General features: G+C 38.6%; 1 pseudogene; it reads left to right on the forward strand.

The window, feature by feature from the left end:
• The first annotated feature begins 847 nt into the window (after positions 1-847).
• Positions 848-1816, forward strand: LOC114203879 (mesoderm-specific transcript homolog protein-like; annotated as a pseudogene).
• Positions 1817-19347: the final 17531 nt, after the last annotated feature.

The raw sequence follows: 19347 nt of genomic DNA on the forward strand, positions 1-19347 counted from the left end.
AATTTTATTTAGGAAAATGGAAGATGATCTGAGATGCAAATAGAAATGGTAATAGAATGAATTAGCTAATGGGGTAAATGACAAAGAGTATATAAAACAGTGGTAATCAAAATTATAAGCTACATTAGTAATCTGAGTACACAGGCCATTACTAAATATTGCAAATATGCATTACTTGGTTGATTGGAGTGTTCAATGAGAGTAGCTCATAACCCACTCACCATTGGCTTCTCCACTGGAGGACTTGGAGCCCCTGTGCTACAGTCATTGGCCCAAAGAGCAGAAAGATGACCCGGGATGAACGAGTAAGAACATTCCTGGCATATCACCTATGGACATGGAGGAGGAAATGGGTGTGGTTCTTTCTCTGGCCTTTGTTTGCTAGCTTCCTTATAATCAGGATGACTTAATGATAGGAGTTCAGAGAAACCAACATGTTTCATGAATCTTTCATCAAATTAAGGAAGGTTTGATTGCTAATATCTCAAATGTGACTTTTGTATCCTCATTTGTAAATGGCAGTGTTCAAAAATCTGTTTAGTAAGGCTTCTTTGCTCCTTTCATCATATTATAATTTCTAGTATCTCTTCATAATCAGGTTCTTTTTTATTAGCAATAGCATCTGCTGTTCCTTAAAGTTCTCACAGGAAACACCCTGGGAAGCCTTGCCATTTGGACAATACCTCTTTGATTGCCTGCATTTCTTTGATGCTTCTTAACTCCTTCTATTTTCATTTAATTTCTGTAATTTATTTTTACATGAGTACGTGTAAAGTGTATGCATCTCATGCATTATTGAAAAGAATATGTGCCCCCCAAACATGAAGTCTTGTAGCCCTGAATTAGGATGAGGGAGTGGTGGGTTCAGGTGGGGCTACGGGCTGTGCCCCTACTTGTGGCCTATCTGCATATCCCACCCCACCCCTACTTTCTCCTGCTCTTCACTCATGGAAGTTGTCAGGCAAATTTTTCACGTACAAGGGACTATGCATCTTCTACCAAACTCTGTGGGTATGGTTGGAAGTCCTGAAATAGTTGTACTTTTACATGGCTTTCGAACATCCAACTATGACTGGTACAAGATTTGGGAAGGTCTGACCCTGACGTTTCTTGAGTGATTGCCCTTGATTTCTTGGACATTGGCTTCAGTGACAAACCAAGACCAGATCAGTATTCCATATTTGAGCAGGCCAGCATTGTGGAAGTACTTTTGGGGTGTCTGGGGCTCCAGAACCACAAGACCAACTTTTTGTTTCATGATTATGGAGTTTTGTTCCTCAGGAGCTGGTCTTATAGGTTCCAGGAGAATGGATCTGGTCAGCTTACCAAAAAGAGTCTGTAAGATGGAGGTATATTTCCTGAGACTCACTATCCTCTCCTTCAAAACTTCTCAAAGATGGAGGTATCCTGTCACCCATCCTCACACAATTGAACTTCTTTGTATTCTCCTGAGGTCTCATCCCAGTCTTTAGGCTGTACACCCAACCCTCTGAGAATGAGCTGTCGACATGTGGGCAGGGTTATGCAACAATGATGGGATAATGTAGTTATCAATAATCTCTAACAGTACATCAACCAGAGGAAGATATTTAGAAGATGCTGGGTGGGAGCTCTTGCTTCTGTAACTACTCCCATTCATTTTATCTACGGGCCATTGGATCCTGTGAATCCATATCCAGAGTTTTTGAAGCTATACGGGAAAACACTGCCAAAGTCCACAGGGTCGATTCTGGATAACCACATTAGCCACTGTCCACAGCTAGAGGATCCCATGGGCTTCTTGAATGCATATAAGGTCTTCATCAACTCCTTTTGAGCTGGAAAGAGTAGCTCCCCTGTATTACCTCCCCTACTCCCTTATCTGTTGTATATTCCACTTAGGAAGCAATGTCCAAAAGAGGTCCCGGCCACCAAAGAGTATTCTCTCACAAAAGTCCACCTGACTCACATTGGTGATCAGCGTATGGTAAAAAGCCTGGAGATGCTCTGGCTAAAGGGTGACCTAACAGTCCACCTCCCATTCTTCTAACATCTGAACAAGTGTATGGACTTGCCTTTGCTTTTGTGGTATCAGGAAATTCTGATGGGCACTACTATTCACTGATGCAGAAAGAGAGACATTCTTAAAAGATTTTTAACACTTCTATGAACTTTTCTGAAATATTTAGAAATACTAATTTCAGGCCCATCCTCAACTGGAATCATATAGTAAAGAATTAAGAGATGGTACCTCCTTTTCCTTGAATGGCTTTAAGGTCACATGCTTTTTTAAGTTCTCTAAGCAACATGGCTTCAAGTCACAGTGAGTCTCCCTTGTCATAATTTTGGATTTCATTTCATCAGCTACTTTTAATTATGACATTTTGTTAAAGTAGGTTTTGGTTTGAATAATGCAGTATTCTAAGTATACTTTAGACTATGATTTACTACACATATTATATATATTTTATAAGGATACTAAACCAGCATATACTCTGGCAGAGTAGTGAATTTTCCTTTGTTTTCCTTTTCCTAGAGTTACATGCTGAATTTCTAGCTTTTAATAACCGTGGAGGGGAAACATATTATGGGACTTTAATCCTTTGAAATTTATTACAATTTGCATTAAAGCCCCCTATTTCATCATGTATGCTAAGTATTCCATTTGAAATTTTAAAATAAGTTTTAAATATCCCTTGATGTGAATGTAGAAACCTGTAAAGGATGTCACTCTGAGCCAAACAATGAGATAAAAGCTAAGTAAACTAAAGAAATCCAACTTTTTCTTTAGCTCATTAAAAGAGAGATAAAGCCAAAAGGATTTGGAAAAAAAAGAGCTTGCTGCATAAACTCCCAAGAAAAACTATCATAAAATCAAGTGCAAGTAAATCCTTGTGAGTGGTGCCCAGAAGTTACCAAATACACTGGAAGAAAATTTTGGAAGCCAAAGGCTCACATAGTGCCATTTGATTCTTCAGAGAAAGAGCTGTGGACCATTTAGAAAAATAAAACTCCATTTTACCAAATCACTTAATTTGTATCATGTTAATTATTGCTGCTTCAAAATGCCCATAATTGTCAATTGACTTACAAATGTTTTTCAAGTTTCATGTATATTGTTCTAATATGTATCATATTACGTAAAAAGTAATTTTTAAATTACTTAAATTTTTAAAAGTTTTAAATTTTAATGTATTTTATTCTTTTTAAATTTTAATTCCAGTAAAGCTAATATACAATATTATATTGGTTTCAGGTATACAATATAGTTATTCAACAATTCTATACATTACTCAGTGTATATCACAAGTGCACTAATTAATCTCTGTCACCTATTTCACACATCTCCCCACTCACCTCCCCTCTGGTAACTATCAGTTTGTTTTAATTAGTTAAGAGTCTGTTTCTTGGCTTGTTTCTCTCTTTTTTTTTCCTTTGCTCCTTTGCTTTGTTTCTTAAATTCCACATAAGAGTGGAATCATATGGTATTTGTCTGTCTTTGAATGACTTATTTAGCTTAACATTATACACTCTAGTTCCATCTGTTTCATTGCAAATGGCACGATTTCATTATTTTTATGGCTGAATAATATTCCATTTTGTGTGTGTGTGTGTGTGTGATTTTGGTACCATATTTTTATTCATCAATCAGTGGACACTTGGGCTGCTTCCATATCTTGGCTATTGTAAATAATGCTGCTATAAACATAGGGGTACATGTATCCCTTTGAATTAGTGGTTTTATATTCTTTGGAAAATATCCAGTAGTGTGATTACTGGAACAAAAAGTAGTTCTATTTTCTACCTTTTAAGGAAACTCCATACTATCTTTCACAGTGGCTACACCAGTTTGCATTCCAATCAACAGTGCAGGAGGGTTCCCTTTTCTCTACATACTTGCCAACACTTGTTGTTTCTTGTTTCTGATTTTAGCCATTCTGACGGATGTGAGTTGATAACCTCCATCGTAGATTTCATTTGATTTTCCCTGATGATGAATGCTGTTGAGCATCGTTTCATGTGTCTCCTGGACATCTGTAGGTCTTTGGAGAACTATCTGTTTATGTCTTCTATTTTTTAATTGGATTATTTGTGTTCTTTATGTTAAGTCGTGTAAGTTTTTTATATATTTTGGATACAAACCGTCCCTTAGGTATGTCATTTGCAAATATCTTCTCCCATTCACTAGGTTGCCTTTTAGTTTTGTTGATTGTTTCATTGCTTCTGTAGAATATTTTTATTTCAATGTGGTCACAATAGTTTATTGCATTGCCTAAGGAGACATGTATAGAAAAATGTTACTAAGGCTAATGTCCAAGAGATAACTGCCTGTGTTTTCCTTTAAGAGTTTATGGCTTCAGGTCTCATATTTAGGTCTTTAATCCATTTTCAGTTTCTTTTTGTACATGGTGTAAGAAACTGGTCCAGTTTCATTCTTTTTGCATGTAGCAGACCAGTTTTCCCAACACCGTTTGTTGAAGAGACTGTCTTTTTCCCATTGGACATTCTTTCCTGCTTTGTAGATTAGTTGACCATATAACTGTAGGATGACTTCTGGGTTTTCTATCCTGTTCCATTGATCTATATTTCTATTTTTGTGCCAGTACCATACTGTTTTGCTTACTACAGTCTTGTAATATAACTTGAAGTCTGGAATTGTGATACCTCCAGCTTTGCTTTTCTATTTCAGAATAGCTTTGGCTACTCAAGGTCTTTTGCAGATCTATATGAATTTTAGGATTTTCTGTCCGAGTTCCATGAAAAATGCAATGGATATTTTGATAGGGATTGCATTAAATGTGTAGAATGCTTTGGGTAGTATAGACATTATAGCAATATTTCTTCTTCCAACCCATAAACATGGAATGTCTTTCCATTTGTTTGTGTCATCTTCAGTTTCTTTCATCATTGGTTTATAGTTTTTAGAGTACAGATCTTTCACCTCATTTGGTTAGGTTTATTCCTAGGTATCATTATTTTGGGTACAACTGTAAATAGGATTTTTTCCTTAATTTCTCTTTCTGCTGCTTCATTATTAGTGTATAGGAATGCAACAGGTTTTTGCACATTGATTTTATATCCTGCAACTTAACTGAATTAATTGATCATTTCTAGTAGTTTTTTGGTGGAGTCCTTAGGGTTTTCTATAGAAGGTATCACGTCATCTGCAAAGAGTAAAAGTTTTACTTCTACCTTACCAACGTGGCTGCCTTTTATTTCTTTTTGTTGTCTGATTACTGCAGCTAGGACTTCCAGTACTATGTTGAGTAGAAGTGGTGAGGATGGACATCCTTGTCTTCACCCTTGTCCTCAAGGAAAAGCTCTCAGTTGTTCACCGTTGAGAATGACTTTAGCTGTGGGTTTTTCATATATGGCCTTTATTATGTTGAGTTATGTACCCCGTAGACCCACTTTCTGGAACGAATATGTTTGGTTAAATGGTTGAGATGATTATATGGTTTTTATCCTTCCTCTGATTAATGTGGTATATCACATTGGTTGATTTGCAAATATTATACCCCCTTTGCTTCATCCCATTTTATCATGGAATACATCCCACTTTATCATGGTGAATGATCCTTTTAATGTACTGTTGAATTGGCTTGCTAATATTTTGTTGAGGAATTTTGCATCTATGGTCATCGGAGATATTGGGCTACAGTTTTGGGTTTTTCTGTTTGTTTGTTTATTTGTAGTGTTTTTGTCTGGTTTTGGTTATCAGGGTAATGCTGGCCTCATAAAATGAATTTGGAAGTTCGCTTTTCTCTTCTATTTTTGTTGGAATAGCTTGAGAAGAATAAGTATTAACTCTTTTTTTTTTTAATGTTTGGTAAAATTTTCCTGTGAAGCCATCTGGTCCTGTACTTTCATGTTGAGAATGTTGTCCTTACTGATTCAATGTTGTTACTAGTAATCAGTCTGTTTAAATATCCTGCTTCTTCCTTATTCAGTATTGGGAGATGGCATGTTTCTAGGGATTCATCCATTTCTTCTCAGTTGTCCAATTTGTTGCCATACAAGTTTTCATGCTATTCTCTTAAAATTCTTTGCATCTCTGTGGTGTTGGTTGTTATTTCCATCCTCCATTTTTTATTTATTTGAGTCTTCTCACTTCTTTTCATGATGCATCTTGTTAAAAGTTTACCAATTTCGATTATCTTTTTGAAGAACCAGGTCTTGGTTTCATTGATCTTTTCTATTGATTTTTTAGTCTCCATTTCAGTTAGGTCCGCTCTAATCTTTATTATTGCCTCGCTTCTACTAGCTTGGGCCTTTGTTTGTTCTTCTCTTTCTAGTTCCTTTAGGTATAAGGGTAGGTTGTTTATTTGAGATTTTTCTTGTTTCTTGAAGTGGACAAGTAGGCCTATATTTTTTTTTTAAGATTTTATTATTTATTTGACAGAGAGAAAGAGAGCACAAGCAGGGGGGAGCGGCAGGCAGAGGGAGAGGGAGAAGCAGACTTGCCGCTGAGCAGAGAGCCCGATGCGGGGCTCCATCCCAGGACCCTGGGATCATAACCTGAGCTGAAGGCAGATGCTTAATGACCTAGCTGCCCAGGTGCCCCCAAGTAGGCCTATAGTGCCATAAACTTCCCTCTTAGAACTGCAGTTGCTGTGTCGTCCAAATTTCAGATCATTGTGTTTTCATTTTCACTTGTCTCCATGTGTTTTTAAATTTTCTCTTTGACTTCTTTGTTGACACATGGGTTGTTTAGTAACATGTTGTTTAGCCTCCAGGGGTTTGTGCTTTTCCCAGTTTTTTTCTTGTAATTGATTTCCAGTTTCATAGTGTTACCGTTGGAAAAGATGCTTGATATGATTTCAGCTTTCTTAAATCTATTGAAACGTTTTATGTGACCTAACATGTTATTTATCCAAGCGATTGATTTATGTCCACTTGAAAGTAGGGTGTATTCTGCTGTTTTGGGATGGAATATTATGTACAGATCATCTGATCTAATGTGTCATTCAAAGGTGATGTTTCCTTGTTGATTTTTTTGTCTGATGATCTATCCATTGATGGAAGTGCAGTATTAAAGTCCCTTACTATTATTTTATTACTGTCAATTTCTCTCTTTATGTCCCTTTAATACATGTTGCCTATTTAATTATTATGCGTCTTGGTGAGGACTGCCTTGGGTTCATATTGTTAAGACTCTCTGTGATTCCTGTACCTAGAGGTATTTTTCCTTTCCCAGATTAGGGAAGTTTTTGTCTATTTTTTCTTCAAATAACATTTCACCCCTCTCTCTCTCTTCCCCTTCTGGGATCTGTAAAATACAAATGTTATTGTGCTTAATTAAGTTTGTGTATATCCCTAAGTTATTCTCGCTTTTATTATCCTTTGTTCCTTTTGCTGTTTGACTTGGTTACTTTTCATTACCCTGTCTTCCAGATCGCTGATCCAACCCTCTACATCCTCTAATCTGCCATTGATTTCCTCTAGTGTATTTTTCATTTCAGTTAGTAAATTCTTCAGCTCTGAGTGGTTCTTTTTTATATTTTCTGTCTCTTTTATGATGTTCTCGCTGAGTTCATCCACTCTTTTCTCAAGTACAGTGAGTATCTTTAGGACCACTACTTTGAAGTCTATCAGGCATATTGCTTATCTCTGTTTTATTTAGCTCTTTTACTGTCACTTTGTCTTGTTCTTTCATTTGGGACCTATTCCTCTGTCTCTTTGTGTTGTCTAACTCGCCGTGATTGTTTCTGTGTATTAGGTAGATCAGCTACATCTCCTGGTCTCAAAAATAGTGGCCTCATGTGGAAGAGGTCCTGTTTTGCCCTACAGCACAAACTTCCCAATCATCAGAACTAGGAACTCCAGGGGTGTCCCCTGTGTGGGCTGCATCACCCTCCTGTTGTACTCGAGCTGTGATTGCCCTCAGTCCAGCCAGCTGCAATGAGTCGCTTTGCCTGCTGTGGGTGCACTGGGCAGGGTTTGCTCCCCGTGCTGTTGAGAGGTCTGTCTGGCTGCAAAACTATGAGTGCACTGGAGTGTGGGGTTTGCTCACCGCCTCTCCTGGGCAGGAATCACCTTAGTGTGGCACTGGTCCTGGCTGGGGCTGCCTGCCAGGTATGGCGGGGGCAGGAACCACTTTGGAGGGATGCCTGATGAGGAGGGTGGGTTGGGTGGGACATGTCCACAGGGGAATGTTGGGGCAGGGCACGCCATGCTAGCAAGGTAGATGGAGAGTGTTAGAACTGGCTCCTGCAAGTGTCTGGCCATCTAGACTGAGGGAGGGGAAGAAAAATGGCACCCACCAGCACTTTTGTCCATGGGGAAATCGCTTGCAGATCCCTGCCCCTCTGGCACATGTTCTAAGATTTGTCAATAAATCTTCACTATATTCTGGGCACTTTTCAAACTACTGCTTGTGTGCTGTGTCTCGAGCTGAGTTATTTACTATGCTAGCTCTTTAAGAGTGGGGGCTCAGTTGCCTATCACCCTTTGACTCTCTCCGAGTTAGGCCCCACTGAGTTTTAGAGCTTTTGGAGTTAACCCCCACCGGTTTTCAAAGCCAGACATAGTGGGGACTTGTCTTCCTAGTGAGGGTCCCCAGTGCCAGAAGTGCTTGATGTGGGATCTCGTCCTCTCACTCTTCTACACTTGTAATGTCCCTCCCATTGGTGGTTAGTCACACCAAGGGTTTGGTTTCCAACCGCATCTCCACCTCTCCTACCTTTTATAATGTGGTCTTTTCTCTATGACTAGCTGTGGAAGATCTGTTCTACCAGTCTTCAGGTCATTTAACAGAGTTAGTTACATAGAGGTACTTCTTGTCTCAGTGTGTCCATGGGATGCGATGAGCTCAAGATCTTCCCGCTTCACCATCTTAGACCACGATATCAAGGCCCATTTTTATGCAGTGGATCGGGGATTGACAGGCTGTGCATAATCCCAACAATTATATTGACTGATTTTCATATTTTAACTGATGTTTTATCCTTGGGATAAATTCCACATAGTCATGGTAAAGAATTATTTTTTTATGTTCCTGGATAAGTAGTGTTAATATTTGTTGATAATTTTTGTATCTATATTTGTAAGGAATGTTGATCTGCAAGGTCTTTTTCTTCTTTAAGATTTCATTTATTTATTTGGAGGTGGGGAGAATGAGCATGAGCAGGGGGGAGGGGCAGAGGGAAAAGAAGCAGACTCCCCGCTGAGCGGAGAACCTGACGTGGGGCTCGATCCCAGGACCTTGAGATCATGACCTGAGCCGAAGGCAGACACTTAACCGACTGAGCCACACAGGCATCCCTTTTCTTCTTCTTCTTGTTATCACGTTGTCTCTATGAGTGCCAGGGTATTACTGGACTAATTGTATGGGTTGAGAAGTGTGTCTTCCTCATCTATTTTTTGGAAGAGTTTTTAAAAGATTGATGTTAAATCTCCTTTAAATTTAGAAAAGATCTCTTAACCATAGGAAATAAACTGAGGGTTGCTGGAGGGGAGGGGGTGGGAGGATGGGGTTACACTGTGATGAACGTTAAGGAGGACATGTGATGTAATGAGCACTAGGTGTTATATACAGCTGATGAATCGCTGAACTCTACCTCTGAAACTACTAATACACTATATGTTAATTGAATTTATATTTAGAAAATGAAGACTAGACCAGTGAAGCCATCTGATCCTAGGCATGTGTGTGTTTGTGTGTGTGTGTGTGTGTGTGTGTGTGTGTGTGTGTGTTGGGGGGCTGTTTCATTAGAATGTCAATCTCTTGTTATAAGTCAATTCATACATCCTATTTCTTTTTGAGTCAATCTCATCGCTTTGTGTCTTTCCAGTAATGTGTACATTTCATATAGATTATCTAATTCGTTGGCATGTGATTTTTCATAGTACTACCTTATAATCCCTTTTAATTTTGCAGCATTGGTGGTATTACAAAATAAAATTCAACTGAGTAAATTTTAAAGAGCTTATTGTCATTATTCAATGATTCATGAATCAGGCAGCGTTCAACCTAGCAGATAGAAAGGAGCTCCAAGGAACTGTGCAAAATGAAAGAGTTTTACAGGTAGAAGGGAGCAGAAACAAGGAAGTTAGACTAGGAAAAAGTGGCTTGGTTGTGGCAAGGTCACTTTCTTTCAGGGGATGGCAGGCAGATTACCTAACTAATACTGAGTAGGTGATTCCTAATTCACTGGCTTAAGTTTCCATTTCTGAGAGAGCTGGAACTGTAATTAAGTCTTGGTTTGATGATGTGGGGCTTAGCATAAATGAGTCGCTTTGGGTCTGTTGTCGTCTTTAACAATTGTGATATCCCTCCTTCCTCTGATTTTTCCTTGGTCAATCTAGGTAAAGTTCTCTAATGTTGTTTAATTTGTTTATGAAAAAAACTTTTGGCCACTGATGCCCACTATTCTTTTTCTATGCTCTATTTTACTTACTACTACTCTTATCTTTATTTGTACCCCATAAGTTTTGATATCTTGTATTTTCCTTTTCATTCATATCAGAATATTTTCTATTTCTAATGTGATTTTTCCCCCTTGATTCATAAGTTTTTTAAGATTCTATTGTTAATTTTGTGAATTCCCCATGACTTATTGTTACTGATTCCTACTTTCACACCCTGCCATGGGCAAGAATTTCCAAGTCCCTTTTTAATGTAGTAAATTACTGAATGATGTTTTATAATAAAAAGGCAAGAATCATTTCATCCTTGGCCAAAGTTAAGACCCCTATTGTGACTTCCAGGAGAATAAAGTAGGTAATTTTCTCATCACCTATTAAGAACCCTCACTGGTACTCAATATACACAGTGTCTCATTCTCATAAGGAGATATTTTCAAGGTTATTCACTGCATTATCTTCTGAAATAACAAGAAAATATCCCTTCATGAAATGAAAGTGTCCATCAAAGTATTAATGAATAAAAAAATCTGTGGTCTACCCAGAAAATGGAATATTATGCATCAAGTGGAATGAATGTGGCTGTACAATTATAACAAATGGAAAGGCAAATCAAGTGCAAAAAGGATGGCAAACAAATAAGTACTAAACTATATCTTCTGTTTTATTTTTTTAAAGATTTATTTATTTGAGAGAGCGAGAATGAGAGAGAGAGAGAGTACATGAGAGGGGGGAGGGTTAGAGGGAGAAGCAGGCTCCTCGCTGAGCAGGGAGCCCAAAGCGGGACTTGATCCCGGGACTCCAGGTTCATGACCTGAGCCGAAGGCAGTCGCTTAACCAACTGAGCCACCCAGGCGCCCCTGTATCTTCTGTTTTAAACTCACAAATATGTATAAAGAAAAAAAAATATTTTTCTTTAATACACAAGGACATGTAAATGCACATAATAAAGGTCTTGAACTATATACCATTGTCTGATGATGCAGTAACATATGAAGTCAGAAAGAATGAAGATGGTGACAGGTGGTAAAATAGGACTTTAGTATTCTCATGATTGAAATTTTCACAAGGAGAATGACTTTACGATTCAGACATGTAACTCAGTGTTACTTTTTAAAAGTCTCTAAAGAGAAGAAAAACATACACAGAAAGCACACGTGGACAACAACAAAGTGAATATAGCAAAGTCTATACAAGAAATAGAATTTGTGACAAATAACTTTCAAAGTAACTTAGAGAGATATTCAAATGAAAGAAAGGAGTCACCATAAAATGTAAGTACACGACAGCATAATTTTGGAATCTATAAAACAAAGGAGGGTGGAACTCCGTGGAAAATAAACAAATCCAAATGGAAATTCTACAACTAGAAGGAACACTTACTGAGATGAAGAAATGAGTTAGAGTAGCACTTCTGGAATGGTGAAGTAAGGACCTCTGAAAATCTGTTCCTCCACATATGCAATGAGAACACTGGAAACAATTGTCAAAATCAACTTTCCAGAACTCTGGGAATTAATGAAAGGCTTTCAGTCATCCCAGGAATATTTATTCAAGAAAAATGGTCAGATCTTATCATGAACAATAAGCTTTGTGGTATTTTAAATTGGCCTATTCTGAACCCCTTGACCCCAGATCTGTGGTAACATCGAAAACCAACAGATCTGCAATTAGTGTTACCTGTGAAACTGCAGCCTGGCACCTCGTGGAGAGGCAGAAAGATTTGGAGCTCCCCGACAATCCCATCCTCAAATAATTATCAATATTTGACTCGTCCAGCAGCTCTCTGAAAAGTTCCATACTCGGACATGACTTCATTTATTCTCACTTAGAATCCATTTTGCCTAAACTGGATTGATGTTGTGAGGCTTAGCATAAATGAGTCGCTTTGGGTCTGTTGTCGTCTTTAGCCACAAGGCATCAGAAAAAAAAAATTCAACAGCAATTGTTTATCACTGCAGCTTCCAAATGCAGTGTGACTAGTTGGGGCTAATAAGAAGGGAGACAAACCAAAATCTTCACTCTGGGAAACAAACGGAGGGTTGCGGAAAGGGAGGTGGGTGGGGGGATGGGGTAACTGGGTGATGGGCATTAAGGAGGGCATGTGATGTGATGAGCACTGGGTGTTATACACAACTAATGAATCACTGAACATTATATTAAAAAAATGTACTATACGTTTGCTAATTGAATTTAAATTAATAAAAAGTAGAAGCTATCCAAAAAATTAAAAAGGAAAAACTGGGGAAGGAAATGTCCATAGGATGCTTTGAAAAGTTCCAACATATAACTGAGATCTAGAAGGCCATGAGCATGTGTAGAACTGTGTGCATGCTCAAAAGATATCTGAGAAGACCTAGCCCTCACTTCTAGCTGACAATAAGGCTTTGTGCATGCAGAATCTGAAGGGTTAGGCAGAGTTGTAAACTGCCTACCCGAGCATTGAATTCATCTCAAAACATATACACAAAGCATCCTGATAAAGGCTGGAAGATTTATTGGTTTGAGGAATTTAATTCAATCTCTGATCATTAGCTCATCAGTAAGCTATCGGAGAAGAGAATCCAGTGGCCACAGATGAAAAAGTATCCAGGTTTTAATGAATTATTTAGGTAAAGTCACTATACAATCAATAACAACAAAAACAACAAATTATAACAATGAATCTGGAGAGGGAAGCATAATCTGATTTATGGAGTTTCCACAATGTATTATTTTAAAGGTCCAACTTGTAAAAAAAAAAAAAAAAAAAAAAAAACCTACAAAATGCGCAAACAACCAAGAAAGTATGGCTCATGGAAAAAGAAAGAAACAGTCAACATAACCTGTTCCTGATGAAGCCTAGACATTGGATTTCCCAAAGGCTTTAAATCAAATATTCTTTTACATTTCATTTTGTTTTATTTTTCTAAATTAGTTTAAGTATAGTTGACACAGTGTCACATTAGTTTCAGGTGAACAACATAGTGATTCAACTTCTTTTTCCTTATGTTATGCTCACCACAAGTGTAGCTACTGTCTGTCACCATACAGTGCTATTACAATACCTTTGACTATATTCCCTATTCTGTGCCTCTTATTCCCATGACTTATTCATTCCATAACTGGAAGCCTGGATCTTCCACTCCCCTTCACCCACTACCCATCTCCTCATCGCCATTCCCTCTGGCAACCACCAGTTTGTTCTCTTATATGTCTGATTCTGCTTTTTGTTTGTTTATTGGTTTTGTTTTTTAGACTCCACATATAAGTGAAATCATGTGGTAGCTGTCTTTCTCAGTCTGGCTTATTTCACTTAGCATAATATACTCTTGGTCGATCCATGCTGTCACAAATGGCACAATCTCATTCCTTTTTTATGGTTGCATATTCCTGTGTGTCTCTGTGTGTGTGTGTGTGTGTGTGTGTGTGTGTTTGTGTGTGTGTGTGTGAGAGACATTTTCCTTATCCATTTATCTGTCAATGGATCATTGGGTTTCTTCCATATCTTGGCTATTGTAAATAATGCTACAATAAACATAGGGGTGCATATAGCTTTCCACATTGGTGTTTTCATTATTTGGGAGTAAATATCCATTAGTGGAATTACTGAATAATATGGTATTTCTATTTTTAATTCTTGGGGGACCCTCCATACTGTTTTCCATAGTGGCCGTGCCAGTTTGCATCCCCACCAACAGTGCAAGAGTGTTCTTTTTTCCTCCATATCCTCAGAAACACTTTTAATTGCTTGTCATTTTAGTTTTTGCCATTCTGACAGGTGTAAGGTGATATCTCATTATGGTTTTGTACATCAACTATTACAAACATGTTTAAATAATTAAAAGAAAGCACATCTACATAATTAAAGTTAAATGAGAAGACTGTCTCACCAAATATATCAATAAAGAGACATAATTTAAAAAAATAGAAATTCTTGGGTTTCAAATATAGTAATTGAAATGAAAAATTCCCCCATTGGATCTCAATAGCAGATTTGAACTAACACAAGAAAGAATCAGTGAATCTGAAGGTAGGTCAATTGAGATTATCCAGAGCAAGGAATAGAAAGAAAAAAATTAAGAAGATTGAACAGAGTCAGAGGCCTATGGAAGAAAAATCAAGCATATCAACATACACATAATGGAAGTCTCCGGAAAAGAGGAGACAGAGGAGGGGGCAGGAGGAGTATATAAAGAAATAATCACCAAAACTTTCCAAAATAGATGAAAAGCATTAATCTACACATTCAGGAAATTCAATAGATCCAAGTAGGATAAAGTCAAAGAGAGAGACGCCTAGGCACAACATAATTACACTTTCAAAGCCCAACACAAAAAGAAGACTTTGAAAGCAACAAGAGAAAAGCAACTCATTACATTTAAGAGATCCTTATTTCTCATCAACAACCATGGAGACCCAAAGCCAGTAAGATGATGTTTTTCAGGTGTTGAAAGAAAAAGACTGTCAACGAGGAATTCTATATCTAGAAACTCTATCCTTCAAAATTGAAGAAAAATTAAGACCTTTACATATAAACAAAACACTAGAGATTCTCCCTTTCCCACAAGCAAATTCAAACTGAACTTTCAGGCTGAAATAAGAAAACAGTAAACAAAAACTCTAATTTACATGAAGAGATAAAAAGCGCCAGCAAAGGTAACCAGGTAAGTAAATATAAAGACAGTGCATATGGATTTTTGTTTGTTTCTCTTTTCTTATCTAATTCAAGATATACAAAAAATAACTATAAAACTGCATCAATGGGCTTATAATATGTACACACATGATTTGCATAACAATAATAAGCTTTAAGAAAGAAGGAGGAGGGCGGAGCAAGATGGCGGAGGAGTAGGAGACCTGGATTTCGTCTGATCTCAGGAATTCAGCTGAATAGGGATCAAACCATTCTGAACACCTACGGACTCAACAGGAGATCAAAGAAGAGAGTAGCAACAACTCTGTGAACAGAGAAGCGACCACTTACTGGAAGGTAGGACGTGCAGAGAAGTGAATCCGAGGCGATATTCGGGAGGATAGACGGCGGGGGAGGGGGCCTCCGTCCGCCGCTTCTGGCAAGTGATAGAGCCGCGGAGCACAAAATCGGAACTTTTAGAAGTCGGCTCCGCTGAGGACAGTGTGGTCTCAGGACCCTCGGGGTCACAGAAAGACCGGGGGTGCCTGAGTGCGGCAGAGCTCCCAGGTATCGGAGTGGGGAAGCCGGCTGCAGAGACGGAGCCGAGGCGCGGTCTCTCAGCTCGGGGTTGCCATAAACTGTGATCCGCGGCCCAGTCGGGCCACTGCTCCTCCAGCAGGGACCCAACAAGCGGCAGAGCTGGGGACACTCCCCTTCCTCCCCCGGGAGGAGCGGCGTGGGAGCGCGCCGCAGGGATCTGCTGGGTTTGGAGACTCCACACGGGGTCGGGTGCCAGGGATGGAAAGGCTCGGTCACAGGCCGGGTGAGCACGGAGTGCGGCCGGAGACCGGGGAGACGGGAGTGACTGCTTTTCTCTGGGGGCACACTGAGGAGCGGGGCCCCGAGTTCTCGACTCCTCCGGGTGGAGATTGGGAGGCCACCATTTTCACCCTGGTCCTCCAAATCTGTGCCAAGAGCTTGCAGGGAATAAAAGCTCCTGAGAGCAAACCCGAGCAGCTTGCTTAGCCCGGACCGACAAGGGCGGGGCAATTCCGCCTCCGGCGAAGACATTTGGGAACCACAGCAACAGGCCCCTCCCCCAGAAGATCAGCACGAACAGCCAGCCAAGACCAAGTTTACTGATCAAGGAGAACGGGACAACTCCAGCGCTAGGGGAATACTGCACATAGAATTCATGGCTTTTTTACCATGATTCATTAGTTTTTCAAAGTTAATTTTTTAACTGTGTTTTTTTTGAATTTTTCTTTTTCCCTTTTTCAACCAACATCTTATCAATCGCTTTTTTAAAAAAACATTTTTTATTTTTCATTTTTAAAGTCATATTTTATCCCTTCCTAGTAGTTACCCTTATTTTTGGCATATATATATATATATATATATATATATATATATATATATACATATAAGTTGTTCTCTCTTTAAAATTTTGAGATATAGTTTCTTCTAACAGATCAAAATATACCCTAAATCACTAGTGTATGGCTTTATTCTAGTCTCCTGCCTGATCACATTCTCTCCCTTTTCTTCTTTTCTTTTTTTTTTTAATCTTCTTTTTTCAAACAACTTCTCATCAATTCCTTTTATAAAATCTTTTATATAATTTTCATCTTTACAGTCATCTTCCATCCCTTCATTGTATCAACCCTTATTTTGTACATATATAAGTCTTTCTTCCTTTAAAATTTAGGAAGCACTTATTTTTTATTTATTTTTTTAAAGGTTTTATTTATTTATTTGAGAGAGAGAGAATGAGAGATAGAGAGCACGAGAGGGAAGAGGGTCAGAGGGAGAAGCAGACTCCCTGCTGAGCAGGGAGCCCAATGCGGGACTTGATCCCAGGACTCCAGGTTCATGACCTGAGCCGAAGGCAGTCGCTTAAACAACTGAGCCGCCCAGGCGCCCAGGAGGGACTTTTTTCTAACAGACCAAAATACGCCCAAAATCTAGTGTGTGACACTGATCTATGCACTAGCCTGATCATATTTGATCATATTCTGGGTTCTTTTGGTATTGTTCTGTTTTTGTTTTTATCTTTTTCTTTTTTTTTCTCTCTTTCTTTTTTCTTTCTTTCCCTTTCTTTTCCCCTGGTTTCAGGTCTTTTCTGATTTGTATAGAGTATATTTGCCTGGGACGTTGTTAACCTGTTAGCATTCTGTTCTCTCATTCATCTATTCTCCTCTGGACAAAATGACAAGAGGAAAAAAATCACCTCAGCAAAAAGAACAAGAGGTAGTACCGTCTGCCAGGGATCTACTCAATATGGACATTAGTACGATGTCGGACCTAGAGTTCAGAATCATGACTTTAAAGATATTAGCTGGGCTTGAAAAAAGCGTGGAAGTTATTCGAGAAACCCTTTCTGGAGAAATAAAAGAACTAAAATCTAACCAAGTCGAAATCAAAAAGGCTATTAATGAGGTGCAATAAAAAATGGGGGCACTAACTGCTAGGATAAATGAGGCAGAAGAGAGAATCAGCGATATACAAGACCAAATGATGGAAAATAAAGAGGCTGAGAAAAAGAGAGATAAACAACTACAGGATCACAAGGGCAGAATTCGAGAGATAAGTGATACCATAAGACGAAACAACATTAGAATAATTGGGATCCCAGAAGAAGAAGAAAGAGAGAGGGGGGCAGAAGGTATATTGGAGCAAATAATAGCAGAGAACTTCCCTAATGTGTGGAAGGAAACAGGCATCAAAATCCAGGAGGCACAGAGAACCCCTCTCAAAATCAATAAAAATAGGTCAACTCCCCGACATCTAATAGTAAAACTTACGAGTCTCAGAGACAAAGAGAAAATCCTGAAAGCAGCTCAGGAGAAGAGATCTGTAACCTACAATGGTAAAAATATTAGATTGGCAACAGAACTATCCACAGAGACCTGGCAGGCCAGAAAGGACTGGCATGATATCTTCAGAGCACTAAACGAGAAAAATATGCAGCCAAGAATACTATATCCAGCTAGGCTGTCATTGAAAATAGAAGGGGAGATTAAAAGCTTCCAAGACAAACAAAAAGTAAAGGAATTTGCAAACACGAAAGCAGCCCTACAAGAAATCTTGAAAGGGGTCCTCTAAGCAAAGAGAGAGCCTATAAACAGCATAGATCAGAAAGGAACACAGACAATATACAGTAAGAGTCACCATACAGACAATACAATGGCACTAAATTCATACCTTTCAATAGTTACCCTGAATGGAATTCGGCTAAATGCCCCAATCAAAAGACACAGGCTATCAGATTGGATTAAAAAACAAGACCCATCAATATGCTGTCTGCAAGAGACTCATTTTAGACCCAAAGACACCCCCAGATTGAAAGTGAAGGTGTGGAAAAGTATTTACCACGCTAATGGACACCAAAAGAAAGCCGGGGTGGCAATCCTTATATCAGACAAATTAGATTTTAAAACAAACACTGTAATAAGAGGTGAAGAAGGACACTATATCCTACTTAAAGGGTCTATCCCACAAGAAGATCGAACAATTGTAAATATCTGTGCCCCTAACATGCGAGCAGCCAATTATATAAGGCAATTAATAACAAAAGCAAAGAAACACATTGACAGCAATACAATAATAGTGGGGGACTTTAACACCCCCCTGACTGAAATGGACAGATCTTCTAAGCAAAAGATCAACAAGGAAATAAAGACTTTAAATGACACACTGGACCAAATGGACTTCACAGTCATATTCAGAACATTCCATCCCAAAGCAACAGAATACACATTCTTCTCTAGTGCCCATGGAACATTCTCCAGAATTGATCAAGTCCTAGGTCACAAATCAGGTCTCAACCGGTACCAAAAGATTGGGATTATTCCCTGCATATTTTCAGACCACAATGCTTTGAAACTAGAGCTCAATCACAAGAGGAAAGTCGGAAAGAACTCAAATACATGGAGGCTAAAGAGCATCCTACTCAAGAATGAATGGGTCAACCAGGAAATTAAAGAAGAATTTAAAGAATTCATGGAAACCAATGAAAATGAAAACACAACTGTTCAAAATCTTTGGGATACAGCCAAGGCAGTCCTGAGAGGAAAGTATATAGCAATACAAGCCTTTCTCAAGAAACAAGAAAGGTCTCAAATACACAACCTAACCCTACACCTAAAGGAGCTGGAGAAAGAACAGCAAATAAAGCCTAAACCCAGCAGGAGAAGAGAAATAATAAAGATCAGAGCAGAAATCAATGAAATAGAAACCAAAAGAACAGTAGAACAGATCAACGAAACTAGGAGCGGGTTCTTTGAAAGAATTAACAAGATTGATAAATCCCTGGCCATACTTATCAAAAAGAAAAGAGAAATGACCCAAATCAACAAAATCATGAATGAAAGAGGGGCAATCACAAC

Source organism: Eumetopias jubatus, unplaced genomic scaffold (assembly GCF_037043125.1).
Source record: "Eumetopias jubatus isolate StellerSeaLion01/CBP00866 unplaced genomic scaffold, mEumJub1_p1.0 scaffold_11, whole genome shotgun sequence".
NCBI classification, from domain to species: Eukaryota; Metazoa; Chordata; class Mammalia; order Carnivora; family Otariidae; genus Eumetopias; species Eumetopias jubatus.